We start from the raw sequence: 14673 nt of genomic DNA, 5'->3' as shown, positions 1-14673 counted from the left end.
TACCTCTTTGTGGGGAGGATGGCGCAAGTTGAACTCCCCAAAATCTAGCTGAAGGGTCCAAGCATTGTTTCCACCAGATGATAGGTGTCCAACAGGCTCCGCTTCCCCTCTGTCTGCAGAAGAGAAGGATAAATTTCCATTCGACCGCAACCTGATGGATGCTGTGGGATGTGCCGGTGTTCCCACAGCTCCATATAGCCCTTCTCATTTTCCAGGTTGTCTTTCCAACTGGATTCATCTACTGCCAGATGTTGCTCACCTTGCTGAGTCTGTAGCTCATGCAGCCACTAGATTTTCACAGAGGTTCAGAGTTTTTAGCAAGAGTAGCAAAAAGTTGACAAGACACTTGTAGTTTTGCTGTGGCTGACAGAGTGCTGAGTTGCACCACGGGAAACAAGGCGGCTCTTGTTCAGCTCGCTCCCACGATGCACGAAAAGCTAAGAAATAGCTGGGCAGGCAGCTATTTCTGTATGGAGGCTCAGGATGCTGAGGGTCAGCTCTGCAACTCAGAGATGTGGAAGATGGGGATTTTGAAAAGAAAAATAGCATTTTACAGGAATAGAGGTAAGCAGTTTCCACACAAGCATCAGGGAAATACTTTCCAAATGCCCATGCCAGCCGGACAGAGCCTCACGTGGAAGACGCGTATACACAGAGCCCGCAGTGCCGTGCAGCAGATCTGCAAGGCAGGAGCCACAGCGTGGGTGCTCGTGGCCTCCCCCAGCCCCAGCACTTCCCATGAGAAAGGAGAAGCTGCTTCTCTGCAGCACCTTGGGGTTCCTGTTGCATCAAAGACTTCCTGACCAATGTTGCAACTACTTTGTCCACCCTTGGTGTGCAAACAACCCCTGCCATCCATGCCTGGTGGCCGGCTCCCCTCTCCCTGAGGGGATGGCAAGGCCCCGCAGCATGGCAGCCACCCAACTCGAGTAGTACCCCCTGCAGACAAAACCATCTGGACCCTAGGGCTCTCCTGATTTTGGTCGCATGGAGGGACTCAAGGACCAGAGGGTCCTGATGGACAAGCTGAACACGAGTCAGCAGTGCACCACTGCAGCAACAAAGGCAAATTGGATCTTGGGCTGCTTCCACAGGGACACCACTAGCAGAGATAGAGACGTGATCATCCCACTCAGTGCTTGTCAGGTCACATCTAGTGTACTGTGTCCAGTTCTGGTCCTTACAATTCAAAGAAAGACATGGACAGACTGAAGAGGGTCCAAAGGAGGGCCACAAAGATGTTCAAAGTGCTGAAGAAACTGCCCTATGAGGAAAGACTAAGGGAGTTAGGTCTTTTCTCCCTGGAGAAGGCTCAGGGGGACCTCATCACAGTTTTCCAGTACCTAAAGTGTGGGTACAAATTTCTCCTCACAAGGAGCCACATGGAGAGGACAAGGGGCAATGGATACAAGTTGCACTGAGACAGATTTCATCTTGATCTAAGAAAGAAACTTTCTACAGTGAGAACAATCGATCACTGGCACAACCTCCCTGGGGATGTGGTGGAGACCCCATTGCTGGAGGTGTTCAAGATGTAACTAGACAGGGTGCCAGATAATCTCATCCAGGCTCCCTTTCCCATGAAAGTTTGGACCAGATGATCTTTCGAGGTCCTTTCCAACCTGGGCTGGTCTATGCTTCTATGAGACTCGTCCCTTCTCCAGACCTCAGCCTCCCTCCAGGTCTTTGAACCCCTGGCCCCTGTGCAGCCCCCTCCCTGGCATTTCCCCTGCTACCCAGGGACGCCGCGCCCAGCCATCCCTCCCAGGGTCCCCTCCCCTGCCTCTTACGAGGGGGAACCATGACTGCGCTGTCCCCAGACAGCATGTGCCCTTGGCAGAAGAGGCGTTGTCTCAGCTTGGAGAGCCCTCACTGCTTCTTTTCCTCTGCAGAAGGATTTGTTCCCTTGCTCATCCTCCCATCTCCTCCTGAAAAAGCAGAGAATAAAAAGGGAGACAAGCCTGCCACTTCCTTGCCCCTACTCAGAAGGGTGCAGGGAGTAGGAGAGGCTGTATTTAGGAACGCACCTGAAGGATTTTGGATATCCCACCCACATGCTCATTCAGCCGGTGGATCCAGACTCCTCTGTGTTGTTTATCCTAATCTGTCCCTTTGTGCTGCACAGCAATCACCCGTCAGATCACGCAACTCCTACACCCAGAGCAGCACACAAATCACCAGTCCCAACCCTGTCCCAAATAAATCATGGCTAATCTACCTATTGTAGAGAAACAGGCAACAAATCACCCACTGACCAAACAGAGCCAAGGACGTGCTTTAGAAAGAGTGCTGCAAAACACCCCCAACATGGAACCACAGACTCCAGCTACAGGGCAGCTCCCAGCGTTGCAGACATGGTGCTGGTAGTTACCTAAAGGTTTCACCATACGTATACGTACACATCTCTATTGCCCATGCTGCCCTGCCTGCATTCAGAAATAGCTCCCCGCCAGCTCAGCAAGGAACGTTTATACACTGGAGCTTCCAACCTCCGTCACATCAACAGGGACCAGACCTGGGGGTGCTGTTCTGGATCCTTCGTCCCACACCACGGTATCTGCAAGTGAGATGGAGGTGGAAGTACCTGATCCAAACCCGAACCAACTGCCTTGAAGGTTCAGAACGAATTTTTGCTCCTAATCCATTACTAAATGCTGGAAACTTCAGAGTGCCTTACAAGCCTGCTAATGAAGCAAGTGCAATAGGGAGAGAAATACAAATCCCATTTCTGTGCCAGAAGTGAATTCAATTTTGTAGAGAAACTGCATATTCAATACCGGGCGTCCTGTGATCACTCAGTTCCAGTCTGTTCTTTTCCTTCCCTAACAGGATTTTCCCAGCACTACTTACCTCATCAGCCTTTCATTGCTACTAAGCCAGGATTCCCAGACAATCTGTCCCACTGCCTCAAAACAATTTTCTGTCTATCACTGACAGGTCTGCAGCACCCGTATGTCCTGCAGCCTCCACTGCTAACAGTCTTAATCTTCTTCCTTAACACCAGTTATCAAAGTAACACTCCGAGGCAGGAATAGATGCTAAATTTCAGATCATTAGCAGAAAACAGAACCAATTATGAAAAAAATAGCCAAGAGTAAGAGATCTCACAGTGGATTAAAAATAGATTGTTTTTATTCCTTCTCATGCCTTCAACTTGGCATCCAAACAGCAGGATTTGCAAGCTCAGAAGGGAAATGTGCCTGGCTAGGAGGCTGGCAGAGATGGCCTGCGTGGGGATGTACCCGCCTGGCTCACGCCTGCCGCGTGGAGGAAGGTGTGTGCAGCCCCATCGCTTGTTCTGTGGGCCTGGGATGCCTCCCGGGGGGGCCTGGGCAAGAGCGGCTGGGGAGCGGGCAGGGTTAGCTTCTGCGCTGGGTGACCATCGCTGCTGGGTGTGTGGGATCAGATGTCCCGCTTGGATCTAAGGAGGCAGAAAAAGGGCGACAAAAGTTGCACTTCCCATGAAAATCTCTTCAATACTCTGTACACAGACACAGGTCATGGGTCTCCTCTGGGATTTGAAAGCATCTGAGGAGAAAGACTGTTCGTCAGGCACCTGCAGGTCCTCTCATCGGTCTTGCTGGAGGGATGTAATTTCCTTTGACAGCATCCTTTCCTCACACCTAGAAAAGCTTGGACCTGAAAACCACCACCAAAGGAGAGACATAACTACTGCCATCGCTAGCATGTGATTTTGATGGTAATAGCATGGCAGGCACTGACAAAACAAAAAAATCTGTCCCAAAGCAGGGAGGAGGAGGGGAGGATGCCTGCAAAGCCAGCGTGGCTCTCAGCAAGCAGTACGAAACAACTGGATCTCCGGGAGGTGAAGCGTGCCTTCCACCTCCCTGTCAGAGAAAATTTCAAGAAGGAATAGTTTCCAGCTGTAAGGGAAAACCAAAGCCCAGCAGTGCTAGGGGAGAGTTTCAGCTGCTGCTGCCCCTCTGCTAAGGACCCGGGCTCCAGCACCAGCTTCACTGTCAGCCAGCGACCGTCACCACCCCGGTGCGTGCAAGAGACCAGTGCAGCGACAGCGCTGGTGGCCCGATGGGTGACAGGCGAGGGAGGTTGTTCATATGGACTCAACAGCAAGTCAATAGCTTCCATATTGAACATTACGTTAAATGTTTAAATGCCTTGAGAGTTTATTTTGGCTGGGACAGGCATAGGGGCTCAGGGAAGGGAACAAAAACAAACTAGGTACAATTTCCATGAGGGTTATTTGTTCTTCAGCATCTCAAGAGAGTCCCAAAGTGCTATCATCAGTAGGCTTAAATTCATTATGTGGGGTTCTGTAGTGCTGCTGGGAAATGCTTGGGGCGGGAGGGGTCTACAAATAGATACCTCTCCAAATACAAAGTTGAAAGCCAGTATGAAATAAAGAGGGCATAAGAACACGGAAAGTTTGTGTGAAGAAGAGTGGCTGCAGCTTAGCTACACAAAAGCTTCATCTATTCCAAGTATAGCAAATGGGAATAAAACTCTGAGTCAGACCTTATTTGTCCTATTAATTTGGCTGAGCATAAAGTCACAACAGAGGCAGGAGGAAGATACACAAAACAGCCTTAAATAGCTTAAACTAAACCCAATCATTTACCAGCACACAGTCACAATAAAAGCAATTAGCATGCAAGATATTAAGAACCTATCCCATCTTTAAAATGTCTATGGGACACAAATAGAGGTGCAGAAAAGATAGATTAGGAACAAATCTCAACCTCTTATGCCATCAATTCTCAAGTTAATTATCTGATAATCACCATGGCGTTCATTTACAGAATAAATATTCTATGTAAATTTAAATCTGCATGTAAATAGAAAAAGAGTTAATTAACGAAACAATAAAGTACCCAGCAATGTAAACACTCTGCTGACTCCACTCCCGGTTAGCCAAAGAGTCTGCTGGAACTTTGTGCTGAACTCCCAGATTGAAGCACTGGGGTCTGTACTTCTAGCAGCAAAGCAACACGTGCTGTCATAAAAAAATAAGTTGCAAGTTTGTCAGCGGCGAGGAAGCACAAGAAAGCCCGGATCCTAATTCAACACAGCTTATCCTTATTTCTACCTCCACCAAATAAAGCACATAAGCCTCCATGGAAATCACATGCTTGCATCCTGAGCTGAATAGGGATAAGCAAAGAACATGCTTAAATATTTTGCAGAATTAGATCCACAATCTTAATTTCATATTGCAGTAATTCATTTTCAGAAAAACCTGTTTCTATGGAAACTTATTTTGGGTCCAGCAGAGAGATTTTTCCCTTTGATTCTCACTTTTAGAGTCAGTCTTTCCTCCTATCTCCTCCTCTAGAGATGTTCTAAAAAAGCAGATTTCTGATTTCTTTGCCTGTTTCACAGCAAACTGCTGTGCCTAAATTCCCTCATTTGTTAAGCAGAGAAAATTCTCAACTATGGTATTGTGATGGTGTGAAGTCCCTGAATGGAAAATGCTGTAGAAGAAGAAAGGATAATCTAAAAACTTCATCTTGCCTAGTGGCCTACAGATGAGCATGACTTACTCTACTGAAAGAGGATTCTAATGCTTTTAGAAGCACTTGAGGGAAAAAAAAAAAAACAAAAAACAACAAACAAACAAACAAACAAAAAAAAGCAGCCCTGTTAGGGGATATACAAGGAAGAGAAAATGTGAAAATTTGAGCAGGTATGTGCCTTTTTTTTTGCATCTTATACAGTTAGATGTACATCTACAAAGTAAACATGGAATAAGAACATAAAAGAAGTCTACATGGTCAGACTATCTACCTCCTCACCTTGCCCGAGCAATGGCCAAAAGCACAGGCATAAAGCAGCAGAACAGTTATATGTGATGCTTCCCCAAACCCCTACCAACCCACAGCTCAGGGAGTTACCAGGATGCCTACTTCATGGTTAGCAATGCTCAGTAGTTCCCTTGATCATTTTCTCCTGGAAAAACCTGTACCCGCACACAGTGCACTTTGCTCAGTAGTCATCCCCTTTTCCAGATCCCTTGTGTGTTCACTGAGCAGCACAGGTCTCATCACTGGTGACCTCCCTTTTCTGTCAGAACTATTTACTTTTCTCCCTTGTATCTTTAACTAATACTTTATCCATGCAAGAACCTGCCAGTTTTATCTCAGCGTTACTTACTTTCCATAAGATCCTTTGATGATGGACATTGCGGAGACTCTTTTGGCTCCACACAGACTATATCCACGACTCCTTCAAAGAACTGAATAGATTTGTGAGCCACTCCTGCCTTTTTCAATAGCCAGACTATTTCTTCCGTGCTTGGTGCAGAGGTCAATCTTCCAAGATGCCTGCGGGTCCCTCAGCCTCTGCCTGGTCTAGCGTAGCAGCTTGCAGAGCCATCCAAGCCTCTGAATACCCACGGGAGATATACAACAAACTCTGGCCTGATCCTAGGAGCCAAGAGCCTTGTGTTAGTGAAGAGTGTAATAAATACCCCTTTAGACATTCATTCTTCAAAACAGGCCAGATCTTTGCCCAAAACAGAGTCTCAAGAAGATGCGATTGTCCAGTGTGAGCTACCATGCTGCCAGATCGCTGCTCCTGGCTTGGTGACCCCATTCGCAGGAGCCTCTGGGTCTACCCCAGAATGGCCTCGTCGGTCGAGTCACCACAAGTTTTGTCTTGCTTAAGTCCAATTAAATGCCCAAATGATAGCACAAAATGAGCTAATTAGCCTCCCATACCTTTGCCTCACTTGAGGAACGCACCAAATTGACGTTCACACTCTGAGACCAAAGAGCAGGGTGACCTTGCATTGCCTGTACAGGATGTGTGCCTTAAAACAGAGACATGTAATAGTAGGACAGTATGTTCATAGCTTGCTTTCTAGGCACAGAGGGGCGAGGGACTTAGCCACAGGTATAGCTTCCCAAGGACAGAAAACAGGGGACTTTGTGCCACACTGATGGTGGTGAGAGTTACCCCGCCACAACATCCCCATCCTTCCTCCCCACCTCTTTAGACCTTCAGTAATTCCTCTCTGAATTGCCTGCCTCTCCTAACATTATCGGGCAGAAGCGTATGTCCCACTTCATTAAGCCTGTAAGCCACTGGCTGGATGATATCTGACTTGCATCCGTTTGCAATTTAAAACGGGCATTTGCTTCAGATCAAAGCCGCAGCAGCAGCAGGAACAGAAATTAGCATCTCACCATCTCTCTCTCCCTGGTTTCATTGCCACAGTGTGTCTCCCTCATTACCAGGGAAATGAAACGTCTTTACAGTTCAGGCTGCCTCTGCCTTTTATCCCGCAGCCGCCGTGTGAGGCATTACTGCCACATTTAACAGCGATTGGTCATGGCCCTTCTCTTTCAAATGGGACAGTGGGCATCTCCTCCCTATTAGCATCCCATGAGGGGGCTGCAAGGAGTCACAGCCCCTCGTGGTTTGCCGTACAGCTCCCAGCATTCACCCGTTCATTCCTTTACACTTAAAATAATGATAAAACCAATGTTTCCCCCCCCCACTGGTGAATTTTCACACTTAGTTGACAGTCCCAGAAACAAATGCTCCTCCCGCCCCTACAAGGAGCCAGTAACAGCATGCACAAGGCCAGAGAGCAGGTCAGCCTCTGCTTCGCAGCCACCCCCACCAAGCTTTGCTTTCCTGATGGTCCCCAAGGAGGGGTCTGAGGACAGCACCCATCGTGAGGGCAGGCTCTGAGGATGCTGGAGGAGCAGCCCCCTTCCCTCTCCCCTCGCTTTGCCCAGGAGCCCAGGCACACGACCTGCACCCAGTGCCTGCAAGGGGAATGAGCACAGTGTCAATTAAAAGACAAAATAGCCCCTGCTTAGATTATTCTTTTTAAATAAAGCTGCTGATGGAGGTGAGCGGTTTGCAATGGCAGGAGTGAGCTTGTGCCCACACATCCCTGGGGAGCTCCCTGGCACTGGCTGTAGAGCAGGGCTCAGCTGTCTGCCAGCATCACTTATGAACACATAACTCTCCTTAGAAACATAGCGGAAAAAAAAATGTAATGAATGAATGAAAGCAAGAAAGCCCAGATGAGCACACGCTAGAATTTGTTGCTTGTGGTTTTCTGTTTCCTATCCAGATTGCAGAAGCAAGCAGTGTCTGGACCTCGCTTTCCAGTTTGCATTTCTAAATAGGAGCTGCTAGGGAAACACACTTGTGTTTGGTTTAAACAATGTCCATGAAAGGAATTTTTTTTTTTTAAAACGCCCAAGCAGGTAGGGGGACCATTAATCTTGTCAGTCCCACACTACCACCAACCAGCCTCTTTGCTGGTGAGTGCAGCTGGCTGAAAGGACATTGAGCTGGACCCTCCTGCTTGCTGCGGTAGGAAAGCGAGCCAGATACCGTGTTACCTCTCACACATCCTTCCCACCTCAAGCCCCACGGTTTGTACTGCTTCTGCCTTGGAAAGTATCACTCTAGGGCAAGGGCTGCCTTTTCCTGCCCTGTGCAACAGGACTGTAATCCCATATTATGTGCTGGAAGAAAAGAGGGAGGAGGCAAAGTGTTGGAGAAGGACCAAAAAAACAGCAGTAGGCAGATACGATGCGGCAGTTTCTTAGTGGTTAAGGAAGCTTTAGAGTCCTAGGAGTGGTTCTACTTTGTCTTAGGTGCCAAAGACCAAGGCTGAAGGACACGAGAAACAAGCAGGGGCTCCAGGAACCAGCTGGAATGCAAAACGGCATCAAGTGAGACCAAAGCACATCTCAAAACCGCATCTTTTATTTCCAGTTTTTAAATACTTTATCATAGGAAGAAAACTGAATGTCAAATTTCAATACCAACTCAGAGTTAATAGTAAGGAATCAAGAGGTGCTGCTTGAGAGGGCACATCCCAGGAGAACTCCAAGTCATTTGTCTGGAAACATTTCTTGAAGGTTTGGCAACCTTCCTCAACAACCTTGCCCAGGCAGTAGAGGACAGCATGCCGCTGCTCTGCCCTCTGCTCCCAGGGAGCCGGGCAGGCCAGGAAACCCTGAGCCATCGGCTGCCAGAGAATGCAAAGTATCTCCTTGCTTGCAAGCCACTTCCCACCGTTCCTCCATAGCACCTAACTGATCACCCACCCTTCTTCCTCACAGGACAGAGGAGCCTTGCAGCAAAAGGTCCTCAATGTACCCATCTTCAGGTGTGAGTGTCACTGGTGCGATCCAGGGAGGTGGTGGAGTCATCGTCCCTGGAGGTGTTCAAAAAACGTTTAGATGTGGTACTTCAAGACATGGTTTAGTGGACAGGGTGGCATCAGGTATACGGTTGGACTTGATGATCTCTGAGGTCTCTTCCAACCATAATGATTCTATGATTCTATGATCCTCTGTCCCACTGCATGTTGGCGAGCTGCCCTGCCATCACTAAGCACTGGCCTTGCTCCTGCCCAAAAGGCAGGTGCCATAAAAGCGTTCCAATAAGGCAACACAACACAAGGGTTATATCCCCATCCATCCAGCCCTCACGCCATCCATCTTCTGAACAGCGAGGGTCTGCCAAGCTGCAGGGCTGTGCTCACTTGCCTAGCAGGCAGTACCACTCTCGCCTTACCTTATGGTTTCCATATTTTCCTATAGAAACACAAGAGCACAACACAGCTCTGGTGTTTCTATAGCCCCATGCAACCGCTTCCCAGTGGATTAATTCCCGTTGGACCCAGCTCTGCTTTGCCCTGTAGCCCCTTCAAGCTGCTTTAAAACCTATGAAAGGACCTTGGCCCTTCCCACCGCACACTGCCCTCATACAGGACATCCCCTGGGCAAGGGCGTATTTGGGGGATGGGATGCAACAGGGTCACCACTGTGCTGCAGGGTCTGCACTGTTTTCCCCCACGGGGCTATAACAGCTAAATACACATTTTATCAGCTATTCTAATTTACATCAGAGGCTGGACTTGGAAAAAAGGTGGCGATGGGGGTGGGTGAAGGTGGCCAAGAGCCCCGGCAACAAAATCAGCACCATCCCCTGACCCACAGTGCACACACATCTCCCTCTCATACATTTACCTCAGCTGAGTGAAATGTTCTCTTTAAAAATAGGACTGGTTTAGAGTTTTTGCTGTGCTAAGTTACAACTCTTTCTAAGTTCGCTTATGGAAAAAAAATACAACTTAAAAAACATAGCCGAAAGGCTTGGCAGTGATCCAGCAAAGCCAGAAAAAAGAAAAATTAAGAGGAAAAAACCCCACCACTGCAAAACCACACTGTCTTCTTGCAGACCCTTTCATCAAGGCCCTAGGCACACTTTACAAACTTAATATAAAACCTCTAAACCTGCGTGAACAGAAAGCTGCTACTTAACATAAGCCTCTGGTTAACCGAGCAAAAACAGAAGAAAGTGCCCTGTTGATGAAGAAACCTCCTTCTCTCTGCCCACCTTCTTCCCCCAGTCCGTCCAACACAAATATCTCGCGTTGCAGCTTTTTACATGAAGATCAGATGGCAGCAAAGACCCCCCCCCCAGACCTGTAACAGAGAGCCGAGGTGGCTGAGTGAGGGGCCAGCGTGGGCTTGGGGGATGCACCAAATCCAGCCAGGTCACTCATCGGGCTCGCAGGGCTGATGGAGACCAACCCCCACACACGACGGCTGCAGCGGGGTAGGGGCTTGTCCCACGCCACCACCCCAGCACTCTGATAATGAGTAGCAACCTAAATAAGTTAGATTTTTGAGCAGAAGGCTGATCTTGATGAGGTTCATCCTAAGACATGTAAAGAATGGGCTGTCAAGCCATCTGTTAGTGGTTTGTTGTTGGTAACACCTGGGGAGGTGTGAGACACCAAGTGAGAGAAAAGGGTAAAATTATTTTTAAAAAGAAGGGGAAACTGAACACCCGCCATCTTCTTAGCTGCAATCCTCAGGGAGATACAGGGACAAAGTACTTACAAGCACCTAGAAGAACGCAAGAAAAGGGAAAATAAGCTTTTTTTTGGTTTGTTTTAAAGAAGAACAGAGCATGCCAGTCCTATCTAATCTCCCCTGCAAGAAGGCTCCAAACCTTGTGGGAAGGGGTAAGCAGTAGGCATCAAGGCTTGTCAAGCATGATCCCAAGGTACTCTTATGGGCAAGCTAAGGAAACAATCCAAAAACACAGAGGGACAGCACAAAATTGGTAGATAAACTATGTGCACAGATTAATTGTTAATAGTTTATGGTCAAAAATGGTTCCTTCTTTCCTTTCCCATGCCCTAACACGCCTAATTCTCCTTTCTGCATCCCTTAATTATGGGCTGGGCGCCAGGCAGCCAGCGTATGGCTGGCTCAGGGCTGGCTGTCAGGCAACTCACACTGCAGCCTTCCCTTGGTGGGACAACTCGCCTGCCTCCTCTCCTTCATCCAACTACAACTTTTCATGAAACTTGTAGGAGTTTAATGTCCTGGGGAGCATCTGCTTCTCTGTCAAAACAGACAGAAACTGATCCATGAGTTAAAGCATTACTGAGACAGGACTAAGACAAACAGACAGCAGGATCTTTCACAAACTGGTGCAGAAAGCTATTCAACAGACCCAATGCAAACGGTGCTTCAATTAGATAGGAAAAGTCAACAGCCTGAACACACAGTGGAGAAACAACTTGCTAGACAGCAAATCTGCAGGAGAGGAGCCTGCCGACTGCGAGCCAAGCACAAACAGTGCCGTGCTGTCACACGCACACAGAAAATCAAAGATCCTACTGGGACGTGTAAATGGGACACAACCCACAAGGCGGGGGGGAGACCTCTGCAGAGAGCCCCACGTGCGGATCTGAGGACTCACGGCGTGGGAGAGACAGCTGGGGTCAGGGCAGCAAAGGGAAAAGCTGCACAAGGTCCAGAAAACTTAACCCGCAGGGAAAGGCTGAGCAAGCCGGAGCCAGCCCGTACAGACAGAGGTGACTGAGTAGGGAAACAAGAGCAGTAATCTTCAAACTTAGGCAAAAAAGTGTTTTTTCAAGAGAAAGAGACTGAAGCATCTCCCAGTTCCTTGGGATACAGGGCAGGGAGCTTTTCTAAATGTAAGGAAAGCAAAGGACTTGAATAGATCATCAAGACGGGCTGTGGTTTCTCCAATGCTCCTTCTGGTCAAAGGAAGCAGGTTCATAAACATCTGCCATGATTTCCATACAGCAGCTTTTATCTGAGGACAGTGCCTTGAGTGTCGCCCTGACACCTGACCTTACAACTTGCTGGGACCAGGTCCCACTTTGTACAATTAGGGATTGAGTATCCCTTGACTTACAGGGACTGGATTGAAATCTCCTTTCCTCTAATGCACCAGCCAGCCAGCCTTCAGGTAGCAGAGCTCCGCAGCCTTGAACAGGTCAGCCTGAGCTGGATCCCAGAGCAGAGAGGAGCTGCCTCGCAAGCACACACATGGCTTTTTTATTACATGGTACAGCCTGGAGGCACCTAATACCAGGTCCCAGCCATGCAGATTCCCGACCCACAGAGAGCCCAGGCACAAGGGGCTGGATGCTGTCTTCTACAGCAGTCCCAGCAAAGGAGGGAGCTGGAAAATCTTTGTACACTCATTTCCAAGATGGTTTGGTGTCCACTTCTTCCTTCTGGGATCCAGGACTCCATGAGAGTCCCTTATTGGGTCAACAGAATTAGTTTTTTGTGGATGGCTGTGGTATCCCTGTAATGGATTTTCTTCAGCCCCAGCCAGCCTTGCTCAGTCCTCACATTCCTGTGACAGGTTTTGTGCTGAAAACCATTTCCTTTTGGAGAAGACACTCTTTGGGCACAGGCACTCTCAGAACAAGGGGACAGCTGTGTCTGAGAGCTTCCCCAGCAAAGGGTGGGCAAAGGCAAGTGCAATGCCTTAAATGGGACACCAATACTCCATTTCCAGCTGCCACTGGTTTTTAGCCTGCACACAACATAGATTTTGTCAAGTGGCCTAAAATGAGTAGCAATTTAATACTTTTGTGTCGCAGTACAAAAAGAGCGTTTTTTTTCTTACACCTGTACAGGAATAACACCACTTCCATTCGCAGTGGGAGATGCATAGTGCGAGGACCTCAAATATACCGCAATGAACATAGTGTGAAATGGGTGGGTACCTAACCTAAGAGACAGGAACACCTGTTATGAAAAACCTATTGCTTAGTAATTCAAAGGCGATTCGTTCTGCTGAAAGTAAACATGCTATTTCAAGGCTTCATTGCAAGAGCTACTACAAAACAATAAAAAGCCCCTCTGCGAGTACCCAGTCCTCCTCAGCTGTCCAGCTCTGCTCCTTCAAGTCACATCTGCCACTACAGACCTGCTAAGTTTTCTTGACCCCTCCAGCCCCTTGCAGTTCTATCAGTTGGTCTCCTGTGGTGTTGCCTCTCTTGCTTTTTCCAAATTTGAAGTACCAGCAGAAGACAGCAAGGGCCAGTAGAAGGATCAGAACCAGTGGTAAATATAGGATGAAGTTCAGCAGTGGTGGGGATGAGCAGATCGTAGACAAAACAGTTGATTCTGGAGGAAAAGAGAAAGAAAAAAAAGTGAGGCCCCAAGCTAGTTTGAGTTTCTCACTCCTACTGTTTCTGTAAGTTATCTTCTTATTACTTTTCCCTCAATCTTCAACAGCTACCAATTTTTAAGAATTCATACAGACTACCTGAGGAGAAGGAGGAGAGAAACCAGGTAATTTGCCTCAATTTCTTGTTTTGGGAGGTTAGATAAGGCGCCAGCTCATTCAGCTGAAACATCCCAACAGGAACATCACAGCTCTTCAGTTAAGCCATTCCAGACAGGGCTCAGTAAGGAGAAACCACATACCACCCTTCATCCCGTGGGTCCCTGCCAGCGACAGCGGGGTGAGGCAGACGTCTGTCAGAGGCTGCACCACTGAACAAGGAGGGACAAGATGAAAGCAAAGGAAATCAGATTAAGGAGGTCCCTGTCTCCTCCAGACACCTGCCCCTCCTTGCTTCTGCCACTCTGCTATCCTATTTCAGCCATACTGAGCTGAAGGTAGCTGTGAGCCCCATCCCCGGCAGCTCTTGCAGAACAGCTCCCCGGCTGAGGTGGAGGCTGCCTGTGGTGCTGGTGGACCCCCCAGGTAGTTCAAAAAACCATGTTTGATCAGTCCCATGCTAGCTGAAAAGCTCTCATTTGCAGTCTCTCCATTTTTGTCCTGGGCTCCTTACAGCCACCCATTAATCCTGGCCAGTAAAATCTCATTTGACACGTAGCTTCAACACTACAGACTGACCTCAGATGCACCTGGCCTACCATGAAGGGTCATGCCAACTCCTTTGGGTCCATTTTATCCATCTCAAAGTGTTGTTCCTCAATTCTCCTCTTTAACGAAGACCCACGTGCAGATGTTTTACACACACTCTGCAGAACCATGCTGAGCATGTGCAGCTGCTGATTTGAAGCTATCCATGGGGGACCCACACATGGTGTGGCGAGGGGTGACCCTAGGGATGAACCAACCTGGGGCTACTCCTGGCTGTGAAACTGGCTTTTACTTCTCTACCTCTGAAGCTCGGTGCCCCATCCACATAGCTGGAAGCAGCATTTACTCTCCCATAGGAAAACAGGGAGAAGTCTCCACTACGTGAATGCCTCTACAGCACCAGGGAGGTATCTGAAAGGGCAGCATCAGGGATTAGAGCTGAAGTTACTCATGGTTACAGGTACACTTGCACATGGCTGTGTCATTACCCCTTGGCAATCTCAGAAACATTGAAATTTGTGAGCCAGAGGGGCATTTCGAGAT

The sequence above is a fragment of the Cariama cristata genome, unplaced genomic scaffold, assembly GCF_000690535.1.
Source record: "Cariama cristata isolate BGI_N322 unplaced genomic scaffold, ASM69053v1 scaffold3102, whole genome shotgun sequence".
Classification (NCBI taxonomy): Eukaryota; Metazoa; Chordata; class Aves; order Cariamiformes; family Cariamidae; genus Cariama; species Cariama cristata.
Note: the sequence above shows the minus strand (reverse complement) of the source record.